General features: G+C 42.4%; 1 protein-coding gene across 5 annotated transcripts in view; it reads right to left on the bottom strand.

Annotated features, from left to right (window-relative positions):
• LOC144672688 (bromodomain adjacent to zinc finger domain protein 2A-like) overlaps window positions 1–6,170 on the bottom strand; it is a 131,889-nt gene extending 125,719 nt beyond the window's left edge. For 3 of the 5 annotated variants that reach the window (XM_078534589.1, XM_078534590.1, XM_078534592.1), the window contains exon 1: window positions 6,052–6,168. The gene's annotated coding sequence lies outside the window, so the exon portion shown is untranslated. Of the gene's footprint in view, window positions 1–6,051 lie in introns of all 5 variants that reach the window. The other 2 variants (XM_078534593.1, XM_078534591.1) reach the window with 2 other exon arrangements.
• Between the last annotated feature and the right edge of the window lie 8,128 nt (window positions 6,171–14,298).

The following is a 14,298-nucleotide window of genomic DNA, read 5'->3' as shown; positions in this document are numbered from 1 at the left end:
AACATCCTGGGGGTTACCATTATGTATTACCAGTACATAAATACTGTGGGTACAAGAGCAGGTCAGAGGCTAGGAATCCTGTGGCGAGTAACTCACCTCCTGACTCCCCAAAGCCTGTCCACCATCTACATGGCACAAGTCAGGAATGTGATGGAATACTCTCCACTTGCCTGGATGAGTGCAGCTCCAACAACACTCAAGAAGCTTGACACCATCCAGGACAAACCAGCATGCTTGAGTAGCACCCCATCCACAAACATTCACTCCCTCCACCACCGACGCACTGTAGCAGCAGTGTGTACCATCTACACGATGCACTGCAGAAACTCACCAAGGCTCCTTAGAGAACACCTTCCCACAACCGTTACCATCTAGAAGGACAAGGGCAGCAGACACATGGGAACACCACCACCTGGACACCACACACCATCCTGACTTGGAAATATATCGCTGTTCCTTCACTGTCGCTGGAAAATCCTGGAACTCCCTTCCTAACAGCACTGTGGGTGTACACAGGGACTGCAGCGGTTCAAGAAGGCAGCTCACTGCCACCTTCTCAAGGGCAATTAGGGATGGGCAATAAATGCCAGCGACGCCCACATCCCATAAATGAATAATAAAAATGCTGAAGCCAATTGTAGAGTCCCACCTAATACACAAATTCAATCCTTTTTTGTGCCAAGTTATCTGATCTTAGATAGCGTGGCAGTAAGGTTGCTGCAATTGGTCTCAGCACTCCTGGGTTAGAGAGGAACAAAAACAATCAGCTAGGGTTCCTGCTCCCAATTGCTATGTAATAACACCTACTGGAAAGTGCTCATGGATGGTCGTCAAGTGAGGACAAGATCAGGATCAGCAGTGTAAGCCTTCTGAACAGCACTCTGCCGACACACAATGTTAACCTAACTTGCCCTGGCAGGAAACCCATGGGATTGAATGGAACTCAGTATTTACACCTAGCCCGAGATTACCCTCCACTGACTTCAAATGGAGAGTAACATTAGGCAAGGTGTAATACCAGGGTTACTCCCGATCCCATTAATTTCCCAAAGGGTGGGTTAGATCAAGACTGCCCCACACATCTTAACTCAGTCATAAAGAATTGCCATTTGGTTGTGGTATTGGAGGGCTGCTGACAGCTGTGAAAATTTACCCCAGCACTAGTCAACAGCTTCTGAGAAAGTGGGAGGGAGGGGGTGGAGAACACCAGGGAAGAAATGTTTCTCTTCTGGAGTTTGCTCTTGCTGCTTACAACACTTGTGAAGCACACAGCTGGCCTCAGAAGGCTTTGCTTTGATTTTCCCTTGTCTTCCTGTGAGGAACCATCTGTCCAATTTTATTATGGGGTAACTTTACAATGTTGTGCACCCGTGGGAGGGCATACCGAGAATTCCGGGCTCAGCCCTACAAGTTTCCATCAAACGGATGGAAAATCATGGGGAGCACGTGCCTGACTTCCTGGTGCACTGTCCCAGCAGGGAAGCTCTGCACTGGGAACACACTTCCGTAAAATGATTCACTTTTGGTTTTCCATATTATTCTCCTTATGGTTTTGCACGTGCCAGCTTTTCTGAAAATGCCCAGATTTTGGTGTTTGGGTTTACACCACATTTTACTGGAAAAGAAATATGTGTAGTGTGTTTTTCCTGCACCTCTGCCTTCTGCTTCCTCACAGCAAAACAGTTACAATCAATTAAACCGAGGCCCCATCTGCTCTCTCAGGTGGATGTAAAAGATCCCATGGCATTATTTCAAAGAAGAGCAGAAGAATTATCCCTGATGGGCTGGCCAATATTTATCCCTCAAACAGCAACACTAAAACACATTATTTGGTCATGGTCACATTGCTGTTTGTGGTAGCTTGCTTTGTGCAAATTTCCTACATTACAACAGTGAGTACATTTCAAAAGTACTTCATGGCTGTAAAGCGCTTTGGGATGTCCTGTGCTCATGAAAGGCACTATATAAATGCAATTCTTTCTTTTGTTCTCTAGGCACAAAAGCAAACCTATCTAGCACATGTTGCAAATTATAGCAGAAAAGCTCTAGTTATCCGTACAAGACACACGCACCTTCCAAAATATTCACACAAGGGAAAGTTTTGCTGGGGTTTTCTACAATAAGTAATATTTTACAATAAGAAGTCAACATCTAAGGAAGTGACTGGAAAGGTGGCCCAGTACATGTAGCTGTTTCGCTGCACTGTATCACAGAGCAATAGGTTACTTATTCACATGCAGGGATTCTATAGAAGGCTAATTCCTTAACTCAGATGAACTTGCTCAGTAAACATAAAACAATTTCTCACAGCGAGGGAGAGAAATGTTAGAGTCACAGTTAACTGGTCAGCTCTCCTGTGCCTCCTGAAAGCTGTTATAGGACAGTAATGAAAGAAACAAGAAAGCCAAACAGTTGTCCTAACTTTCAGTGGCAAAGACAAATGAAGGACCAGGGTGTGATAAAAGAAAATATGAACAAATTATGACTTTACTAGCATAGGATAATCCCAGTTCGAAAATAAAACAGGGGAAATATCCTAGTTCCTTCTCCCCCTCTTTCCTACTCTCCCATAGCGTGCAACATAACGGTCAAGCTTGCAGCCAAGAAACCTGTCTCCAGTCTTTGCTGAGGTTATCTAAAATGTTTTATGCTATACAAGAGTGAGCGTTATCAAGGGTGCAATGATTGCCCCTCACTCTGTCCCTGTGTGTGTGTGGCTGCCTGGTCTCAACTTGGCACATCATTGTGACAACATAGTTGAGATTGGGAATTCAGCATGTATGTGAACTACTCTGTACAACACTGTATTGGTAATCAAAAGTGCCACATTGTTCCACTCACTCCCAATATTAAATAGCAGGAGGTCGGTTCCACTTTCACTTTTTCTTTGCTCCTCATGGGTTGTTTTTGGTCTTTTTTGCTGCTTCAACAATAACTGCACTGTTATCAGCGGAAGCCATTGTAGACTATGGCAGCCATTCCAAAGTGACCGCGCCTCGTAACCCACAATGTCACCAGTGGGTTATCTAGGTCAGCCAGAAGAGGCGTAGTTTCCAATCCCGCTGTAGTCAATTTTTAAGTCAGCAGTGGGCTCCGCCAGTGGCAACTTGAAGCAATCTGCATCTTTGGGCCACAAAGACTAAAAATGTCACAGGTTCAATTTCCATTATGTGCTGAGTTAGTTGTGTTCAGCCAGGGTGACAGTAGCGATGATGTGGACATCAGTTGAGGCTATTAAAGTATAAAAAGCCTGTAGACCCTGTTACATAGAAAACTTCCTGTGTGTCAATTTGGTTCTGTTGGTAGTGCTCTTACCTCTGAGCCTGAAGGCTTTGGCTTCAAGTTCTGCTCAAAAACTTGAGCACATAATCCAGGCTGACACTTTACAGCTGTTTATGGGACTTTGCTATGCTCCAAACGATTGCTGCATTTGCCTACACAGTGACAGTCACTGTAATTCATTGTACGTGTAGCAACTTAAGATGTTGTTGAGAGATGTAATTCGGGGTTACATAATGCAAGTCGTGCTATTACAAAGTGTCTATACTATTTAGTGGATTCTCTACATTATATCTGACAGCTTTATGTTATATAGTGTATTTCCTATTTTATATGCTATATGTAATATACAATGTACAATATACAGTATATTTCTGTAAAAATTCAGTAATCAATAGCATGCCATTTCAGCTGAAAGTACTCAACATTATAGATTACAGTTCCTTATATCTTTAGTTTCAGTTTTCTCATATCTCTGCAGTAGTTACCATCTGTAATTCTTTTTAAAATAGAGACAACTCCTCCCCACCCCCCACCCCAATTGACTCTGAATAAAACTCAATGCAGTACAGGACCACACAAATCATAGCATTCCTAGGTTTGATTCCTGGCCTCCGCTGAGTTCCCAGCCATCATGACACCAAGGGCTACAAGTGCCCTTGGCCTAAGAAGAGGGGGAAAAAAATCAGCCATGGCTCTTTCTCTCTTAATCACTACCCAGTAACTCCCTCCGAAATCTACCTATGTGTAGACATTGAGTGAGGACAAGGCTGGCCTCGGCTGCAATGTGCCTTATGGCCAATTGGCTTACTGACACTTACTTTCCACACTCACTCATTAAGAATGGCCACTTTGATAAGGGTGGTCAGTGCTCATTGAGTTTTACCCCAACATAAATCAGTGCCTTGAGAAGGGGAGAAGACTGAAAACAGAGCAAAGAAAATATGATTTTTACATAGAATAACTAATATCTGTCAGTATGTGGTTCTGATTTTCATATCCTGCCTCTCCAGAAGGAAGGAAAAGGAATATTAGCATGCGACAAGGGTTATCCCTGTTTCTGCACAGCAGGTGAAAGGGCCCTGTCAAAGTAAACCTGTTGATTCTGTAGCTTTTCCCCTCTTCCAATGGGGAAGAGTCTGATCTCTACATGACAACTGTCCATGGTGGAATGATGGAAATGTGGAGCTTACTCTATAGGGAATCACAAGGCACAGACCCATGTCCCCTCACTCAGTGCTGCAGTGTCCCTGAGAATGGCTCTCAGGTAAGAGATCTGTTGTAAAATCAGAAAATGCTGGAAAACTCAGCAGGTCTGGCAGCATCTGTGGAGAGATAAACATAGTTAATGTTTCGAGTCTGTATAACTCTTCTTCAGAGCTGAAGAGAGGTAGAAATGTGATGGGTTTTATACTGTTGAAGAGCAGATGGAGCAAAGTAAAAGGTGAGGGATAGATGGAAGCTCAGGAGAGATTTGACAAGGACGTCATGGGCACAAGGCAAAGGGAGAGTTAATGGTGGTGTTAAAGATTAAGGCAGGTGTTAATAGTGGCATAAAGGTCAGTTAGCAGAATGTGTTAATAGTAGAACAAGGGTCAGCACCCTCAAAAAGCAAAGCTGAGAACAAGTTACAGACTGGCCCTTGTGGGGGAAGGGTGTTGGAAAATAAATCAAAATGGAGGATAGAGATCATGGTGTGTTCAACTCAATGTTATGTCCAGAAGACTGTAAAGTGCCTAATTGGAAAATGAGGTGCTGTTTGCATTGGGCTTCACTGGAACATTGTAGCAAGCAGAGAACAGAGGCAGTGGGCATGAGATGGTGAATTGAAATTACAACCAACAGGAAGGTCGGGGTCATACTCCTGGAGAGATTTGTTGGCATTCTTTCTGGCACGTGACCGTAGGGAGTAACGATGAGGGTGATAATGCCAAGTCCCACTTCATTGCTGACATGGTGTAACTGAAAGTCTGGTTGTAAGGAAGGATCTGTAGCGTTCAGCTCTTCCCAACGACACAATTCTACTTTTTAAATCTGGCTTTCCCTTTCTATCAACAAAAAATAAAAGTTTCCTCAAAGTATCTGCGAGGTTTCCCAATTAATGTCTGTCAGCCTGAAGCTGAAGATGTATTTATCATAAATAGATCGATTAAGGAGTTAAGTTATAACCTGAGGGAACAAGAGGCAGCGGTGGGAACTCCGCAACAGGAGAACCTATTTGATTCCAACCTGTGTGAAAGCGTAGGTATATAAAGTTAGACGCTCATGGTAACTTTCTTAATAGGATACAACTTTGATAACTATACAACAGCCATTGCCTCCTAGCAGATTTCTAGGCTACTGTAAGAAAGATCAATGATATTCTTGACAACCAGAAGCCAAATTGCTACAACCGAGTCGCAATAAATGCTTAATAAATAAAAAAAACACATTTGCTTGTGTCTGCAGTTATGCGTGTCCCAAACTATCTGTTGTCACTTGTGGGTGTTATTAACGCTTCGCTCGAATGTTAGTCGATGCGCCACTCGAACAGGATGATTGCTAGGATCCTGCCGGCCCTCTTTGTATGTTATTCGAGAGCGTGCGGGCTCTAAGACCCAGTGGGATGCCCAGGAGCCGGCCGCAGGAGGAAGTGATACAAGCACAAGGGAAAAAAAGATACAAAACTGCACAGCAATCACACGCACGCACGCTGATCCCCAAACTGCTGTCCGCCCGATCTGAGGGGTTTTAAAGGCCGATCAGAGGAAGCACCCGGGTCACATCACTCACCTGGCCATCCAGCTCATCCCCAGCCGGGCGCGGGGCTCTGCGACCAGCCAGAAATGGCAAAGTTTGGTGGATTTCGCAGAGAGTCAGTTTCACCCCCTCTTCAGGCAGGTGGCTGAGACTAATGACGTCAGTCAGTTCTGACCCACAGCATCATCTGCATAAATTTGACTTTGTAAAGAAAGATTACCATCTACTCATTAACATGCAGCCATTGTACAACATCCTCCGCTGGTACACATTATGACAACCTTCAGAATTGTTGCAATCAAATGCCTCCATTTTCCCTTTAACTTTAGAATGCAACTATTAATAAAGATATTTATATTAATTCTTTTTAAAAAATTATGCATGGGAAATTCACAATCCAAATTTACAGTAATTATATTTTTGCAATTCCATTATATCTTTGAATTCAAAAAACTTGCTGAACATTGTCAAATTCAGATTTTTTTCGTTTTTAAATGATTACAGTTCCATTTTTATGTTCAATATTAACCAAAAATACTACTGTCAGGTATTTTATGCAATTGTAGAATTATGTTTTTTTAATTAGCATCAATAATTAAATAGATGTAGGTTGAAATGAATCATTTTCATTAATTATCAATTTATATATCATCTATATTTTGTATTTTTTTCTACTGAAAGTGTCACAAAGATTGCCTTTTTAATTTATTTAATCATTAGGATCATTCAATCATTGAGGGGGCCTGCACCAAAATAAATGCTATATAATCATAAAAGGGGAGCCAGTCCCTATGTGGGATCTTTGTAGGCTTTAAAGAAATGAATAGTTCTATTTCCTTTGACTTTTTCTTTCTCAAAGGATGCCATTTTCAGAGTTAGGGCATAAAAGAAACACTAAAAAGAACTGATGGGGTCATCTGAATCAAAAGACTGTATTACAGATTGTTAAAAAAGTGAGACGAAGACTCCTAATGTCTGAGTGGGTCAACTGGCAATCTAGAATCAGAACTGATGCCTGAATTTACTGATAGCAGTGGAGGTATTTCCAATAGGCCTCGGAACTTCAGGGAAGGAGAAATATCAGCCTTATCAGTATTCTGTGACCCCTGGTCATCAGGTGAAGACAGCATTGTTAGGATCACATGGTTGAAAGCCCCCTACACTCACCAACTTCCAAACGAAAAATAGGCCTTTGGCAGGGGTACCAGTGGAGTGGGCTGCCAAGTATGTTACTTTTTCCGATTCTTTTAACTCCTCTCATGCTGGTGTTGGTTCTTGCTGGGTTATAGCTCCACAGGCACTGGCAACCCTCTATTGCCTGCTCCAAGTGACCATTCTTCATGTGTCAACTTTTGGCAGGCTATTTGTTCATGGGGTGACGGGGGCATCATAGTAAAATCAGAAGCTGCCCTCATCCAGCATCTGAGCACTCTATCCAGCAGAGGTCGCTGCTGAGTGATCAAGAGTGGGAACTCTGGCTAATCTGGTCTCTCCCTAGCTCAGGATTACTGATAGCATCGTTACTGCCGCCTGGCTGAAATCAGCACAGATCAAATAAAATTTGTGATTTTCCCTCGTCTGCTTGGTCGAGTTACACAATAGGGGCATGCTTACCAATGGAATAATTGCAGAAGCATGGCAAATAAATTATCCTAACTGGCTAAATGAGGATGGGGAAGAACTCGAATCCATATGTTGCAAATGTCCTAGAATAGGATTATAGTTGCAATTTATAAAGTTCTATATTTTAATTTTGAAAATTTCTAAATACAAAAATTGTATAGTTACCCACAAAATCCGTTTTCGGAATCAAACATGAATAAAGAATTAAAATGAGTTCGTTCCTTTCAATTTATGTTTGGTCATGCTTTGGAATAGTTGTTTAAGGCCTGGTGACACTGGTTTGGAAGAGTTATAGTGCCTGGCAATGTGGCAGATGTGAATTGACCAGTCACTAAGTCGCAGTCATTAACCAGAGATTCTTCAACACAGCTCTAATTCTGTTTTAGTTTGCCACAACAGAGTTGACAGAACTATTCTAGTACCAGTGGGGCTGGGTTGAAATGATCTGAGCTGTCGCTCTGATCCAATGTTAGGTTGGACAACTGACTGTAAATTCTTACTCTTTTACAAATCCAGCTGTCATTTCAGCTCCCTCACGTGGTTGGGCTCAGTAACTCCTCTGTCAATTCGTCTTCCTCACAGAAGTACTCAAAACAAATCAACACAGAGCCAGAAGTAAACCAAAATGATGTTCTGATTTAACAAGTGAGTTTTCCCAGTGCGGCATTCCCTCAAGAAATCCCGCCAAATTCTACGCTTGCCACGTGTGGCGCCGTTTACAGCCCGAGAACTACAAATTTTATGTAAAAGGACCCGGAGGTTAGCAAGAGTGTTGGTTTCAGAGCCATAAACATCAGTGGCCATAATGATGATTATTTACGCCGTTTAAAATTTAAAGGTGAGATATGTTTTTTTTAAAAGGCGATCCTGCCACAATCATACAAAATTCCTTATTAAAAATGTACTTTAAAAACCTTTTTAAAAACTCTTCCTGACTGTAACTCCCTCTCTACTGTTTTAAAGTCACTCTCCCCAGTTGAGTCTCCATTGACCATTCCTGATCCCAAACAGTGTTCTATTCCAAAGTATTTACACCCCGCCCCCAACCCATCAACAATCGTCTCTGATCCCGGTTGCAAGAAGTCATGGGAATTGTCTGGAGTGATTCTTTCTTTCTGAAAGCTGCCTGCAAACAAAGAAAATGATGGCAGCTCTTTATTAGTGTTTAGTTCACTGCCACTTATCTTCCAGGAATGCCTAGCTATGAGAAGTTCCGCTCTTCTCATCGACGGGATTTCCGTTTGGCTCTTTTACATTGTTCACCTTTGTTTCTATTTCCTTTCTCGTGTTGTTGTTATTCAATCTCCCCCGCCCTCCACCCTATTACAGACCTCTTTTGTTCCTCCTAGCCCCTCCCCCCCCTTTCACTGGTTGAAAAACATTTCTATTTCTCTTCAGTTCTGATGGAAGATCATCGACCTCAAACGTTAACTCTGTTTTTCTCTCCACAGATGCTGCTCGACCTGCTGAGTTTTTCCAGCATTTTTGTTCTTATTTCAGTCACCTTCGGTGCTGCTGGAGGGAGGCAGGCAGAGGTGGGGGTGAAACAGCCCTTTCTCACCAGCTCATTTACAGCACCTTCCCTGAAGCACTGCCACACAGATGGGGCCAAGAAATATAGCTAATGTGTTGACTGGAGTTGTCGCGTCAACAAAAGGAGAATTTATGCCTGTCCAGATCATCTACATACATTGACGAGTTTATTATTGACTAGATGTTAAGGTCTGCCTTTTTTTTCTAGGCATGAGGGTTAAGGGAGCTTTGCTATAGATCTAACTCTTGCTGGGCCTGATCTAGGAGTGCTTAATGCTGACACTCGGTCGCTGCAGTGGGGAAGTAAGTCATTCTCCCCTGCCCTGAGAGTGCACATAGAAATAAATGAGTATGATTTGATAGCCATTACAGAGACGTGGCTGTAGGAAAACATGGACTGGGACCTGAATATTAAAGGTATAGGACATTAAGGAAGGACAGGAAGTGAGGAAAAGGTGGAAGGCTGGCTCTGTTAATTAATGATGGCATTAGCACAATAGAAAGGGATGACCTAAGTTCAAGAAACCAGGATGTGGAAATGATTTGGGTAGAGATGAGAAATGGTAAAGGCAAGAAGTCACTTGTGGGAGTCGTGTACAAGCCCCCTAATAGTAACCACATGGTAGGGCAGAGTATAAAGGAAGAAATAATGGGAGCTTGTCAGAAAGGCACACCGATAATCATGGGAGATTTTAATCTACATATAGACTGGAAAAGTCAGATGGGCAAAGGTAGCCTAGATGAGGAGTTCATAGAATATTTCTAGGATAGTTTCTCAGAACAGAAGTTCTGGAGTCAACCAGACAGCAGGCTATACTAGACCTGGTATGGTGCAACGAGATGGGATTAATTAATTATCTCACAGTAAAAGTGACCCTAGGTAGCAGCGACCATAATATGATTGAATTTTACATTCAGTTTGAGGGAGAGCGCAGTTGGTCCGAGACTATGTTTTTAACCTTAAATAAGGGCAATTATGAGGGCATGAGAGTAGAGCTGGCTAAAGTGAATTGGCAAATTAGGTTAAGGGATAAGTCAATAGAGAAGCCGTGGCAAACTTTTAAGGGGATATTTCAGAATATATCGAGTGGATACATTCCAACGAGTAAGAAAAATTCCAAGGGATGGACACACCATCTGTGGTTAACTAGAAAGGTTAAAGATAGTATCAAACTTAAAAGAAAAAGTATATAATTGTGCAAAGATAGATGGAAGTTCAGAAGATTGGACAGAATATAAGGAACAGCAAAGGATAACTAAAAGATTAATAATGAGGGAAAAATTAGTGTATGAGAGAAAACTCGCCAGAAACATAAGAAACAGATAGTAAGAGCTTCTATTAAATATTTTAAAAAGAAACCAGTTAGCAAAATGAGTGTTGGTCCTATAGAAAGTGAGTCTGGGGAATTGATAAGAAAAATAAGGAAATGGCAGATGAATTGAACAGGTATTTTGCATCAGTCTTCACTATAGAGGATACAAGTAACATCCCAGAAACAGCTATAAATCAGAAAATGGAAGGGAGAGAGAAACTCAGGAAAATTACAATCACCAGAGAAGTGGTACTGAGTAAATTGTTGGAGCTGCGGGTTGACAAGTGCCTGGGTCCTGATGGACTTCACCCTAGGGTCTTAAAAGAAGTGGCTAGTGAGATAGTTGATGCATTGGTTTTAATTTTCCGAAACTCCCTAGATTTGGGGAAGGTCCCATTAGACTGAAAGCTAGCAGGTGTAATTCCATTATTCAAAAAGAGAGTGAGACAGAAAGCGGGAAACCACAGGCCAGTTAGCTTAACATCTATCATAGGAAAAATTATAGCAGGGCACTTGGATAAGTTCAAGGTAATCAGGCTGAGTCAACATGGTTTTGTGAAAGGGAAATCATGTTAAACCAACTGATTGGAGTTTTTTGAGGAAGTAACGCGTGCAGTGGATAAAGGGAAACTGGTAGATGTGCTGTACTTAGATTTCCAGAAGGCATTTGATAAAGTGCCACATCAAAGGTTTTTGTGGAAAATAAAAGCTCATGATATGGGGGGTAACATATTGGCATGGATAGAAGATTGGCTGGCTAACAGGAAGCAGACAGTAGGCATAAATGGGTTTTTTTCAGCTTGGCAAGATGTAACAACTGGTGCACCATAGGGATCAGTGCTGGGACCTCAACTGTTTACAATTTATATAAATGACTTGGATGAAGGGATGGTTGCCAAATTTGCTGATGACACAAAGATAGGTAGGGAAGTAAGTTGTGAAGAAGACATCAGGAGGCTATGAAAAGATATAGATAGTTTAAGTGAGTGGGCAAAGATCTGGCAAATGGAGTATAATGTGGGAAAATGTGGAATTGTCCATTTTGGCAGGAAGAATTAAAGAGAAGCAGATTATCTAAATGGTGAGAGATTGCAAAGCTTTGAGATGCAGGGGGATCTGGGTGTCTTAGTACATGAATCACAAAAAGCTAGAGTACAGGTACAGAAAGTAAGTAGGAAAGCTAATAGAATGTTATAATTTATTGTGAGGGGAATTGAATACAAAAGTAGTGAGGTTATGCTTCAGTTATACAGAGCGCTAGTGAGACCATATCTGTTGTACTGTGTACAGTATTGGTCACCTTATTTAAGGAAGGATGTAAATGTGTTGGAAGCAGTTCAGAGAAGGTTGACCAGACTAACACCTGGAATGGGCGGGTTGTCTTATGAGGAAAGGTTGGACAGGCTGGGCCTGTATCCACTGGAGTTTAGAAGAGTGAGAGGCAACTTGACTGAAACATATAAGATCCTGAGGGGTCTTGACAGGGTGGATGTGGAGAGGATGTTTCTTCTTGTGCGAGAATCCAGGACTAGGGTCACTGTCTAAAAATAAGGGGTTGCCCATTTAAAACGGAGATGAGGTGAAATGTTTTCTCTCAGAGGGTCGTGAGTCTTTGGAACTCTCTTCCTGAAAAGCAGTGGAAGCAGAGTCATTGAATATTTTTAAGACAGAGGTGGATAGATCCTTGGTAAACAAGAGGGTGGTAGGTTATCGGGGGTAGGCAGGAATGTGGGGTTGAGGTTACTATTAGATCAGCCATGATCTTATTAAATGGCGGAGCAGGTTCGAGGGGCCGAATGGCCTACTCCCGTTCCTTGTTTGTATGTTCTCCAACACTGACTTCCTTATATTCAATTCACAAATGAAACACAGGGCTAGAAGTAACTAAAACAAGTTGTCATGATCTTACTGAAATTACATCTGTGCCATTCCCTTTAGTAACGAATCCCCCTAATACTTTTGCCCCTAATATTTCCCTCCGGTCTCCTGAAGATGCTGGGCCGGGATTCCACGAGTATCTGCTGTCCTCCGGTTCCTTAACCTAATGCTCATTCTGCTCCATGACCGAGCCCTGCTTACTCTTCCTTCACAACCGTCCTTCTCCTAGGCAGATTTTTTTTTGTCACAACAGGCTCCTTCTAACATCACAGGGTAAAGCTGACAGGACTATTCTAGCACCAGTGGAACAGGATTGAAATGATCTGAACTCTGTCTCTTATGATTCAAAGTCCAGTTTCCGATGTTGGGTTGGATAACTGATTGTAAATCCTTATTTATTTTTACCCCCAATCCCTTTCTACAAATGCATTTGCGCAAAGGGTCTTGTTTGTTTTCTCCTGAATGATGATACAATTAGACACTATTGAGCGAGCAGGTTTCCATTTATAATATCAGTACACATACCACAGAAAGTGCTGGCATAAGGTGGGGCCCAGCACTAAAATGTAAACCCCCGGCTCTCCCGAGCGAGCCACAAGCCCGTTATTTTATCGAATTGCAGACAGAAGTCTTTTTAAGTAACATTTTCTATTTCTCCTCAGTTGCTGGCCCATATTCTTTTGATTTCACAGCAGCAGCGCTGATGCAGAACAGAGTGGTTATGAGACAGGGAGAAGCAGTATATTTATTATAGATCTCACCTACATTAACCAATTGGAAACCTCATCTGATCAAACTCGAATCAAGTGATTCATTCCTGCTCCCGTGGCTGCAGAACGTGCTAGCCTCTTTGCATCATTTTTTTTTCACAAATTATAAATCATGTCTGTTCGCTCGCTATGCTTGAGTGGTGCTTACTGCTGGTTTCAATTTCTGCACGGGCTTTTTTGTGCATCTTAGGTCCTGATGTCGCTCTCCACTTGATCTTCTCTATTCCCCCGTGCTTCCTCACAGCTGTCGTACTTTCTTAAGTCGCATTGGGTCCAAGAGCAGCTAGTGACTGACGTGCAGTAAATTTGTTGTCTGATGACACTGACACTGAAAGTCAGTGTAGCCTCTGGACTGAATGAATTAGAAAAGACAAGCAGAGCAGGAGAAGGTTGCTTGCAATAAAATAAGCAAAAAATATTGCAAGACTCGATTTGTGGGGGACAGCACAGGAAGCAGGGCATTCAGTGCACCAAGCAGTGTATTGAGGTATTGTTCCGTTGATGTCCTTACCTTCTTATGTGATCCTGGACAGTGAATGTTGCTAGGCTATTTGACTGTGAGAGCATCACAGCTTCACTCAATCTCATCCTCACCTAAAATCCATATATGCACACTCTATTAGAGATCACTCAACAATGATCAGAAGCACAATCCCTTGCTGACTTTTCCCACCCCAGGGGTGCTAAGGTCAGTCATAGCTCCCCTACAACTACCATGACTGCTATCTGCTAACTCAGCAGAACCTGGGGATCAAACCTTAACGCCAACTGGTCGTATGACTCAGTAACTCACTGCCATTAGCATCCGGGGAAGTGCAACTCACTGCTTTAACAATATACTGGTTTAACTTTAAAATATATTCTATTATTTTCTTCAACAGTTTACTCTGCTAGAGTATCCCTATGCCACCTCTGCAGCTAGCCAAAAGAAGATGGACAGCAGTTTGGCATGACTGATTCTCCGATTTTACCTTGCTCCTTGTGTGAAAGCTCATCAGATACATGGGTTGGAGCTCCTGCACACTGTGCCAACCCAATCTCATGCAGCAGGGCAGGACAAGGGAGTAGGACTAGCTAAATTGCTCTTGCAGAGAGCTGGCATGGTCTTGATGGGCCAAATGGCCTCCTTCTGTGCATAACCCTTCTATGATTCTATATTGCAG

This window comes from Cetorhinus maximus, chromosome X (genome assembly GCF_964194155.1).
Source record: "Cetorhinus maximus chromosome X, sCetMax3.hap1.1, whole genome shotgun sequence".
NCBI classification, from domain to species: Eukaryota; Metazoa; Chordata; class Chondrichthyes; order Lamniformes; family Cetorhinidae; genus Cetorhinus; species Cetorhinus maximus.
The sequence above is the reverse complement of the archived record's forward strand: the minus strand, read 5'-3'. Positions and strand labels throughout refer to the sequence as shown.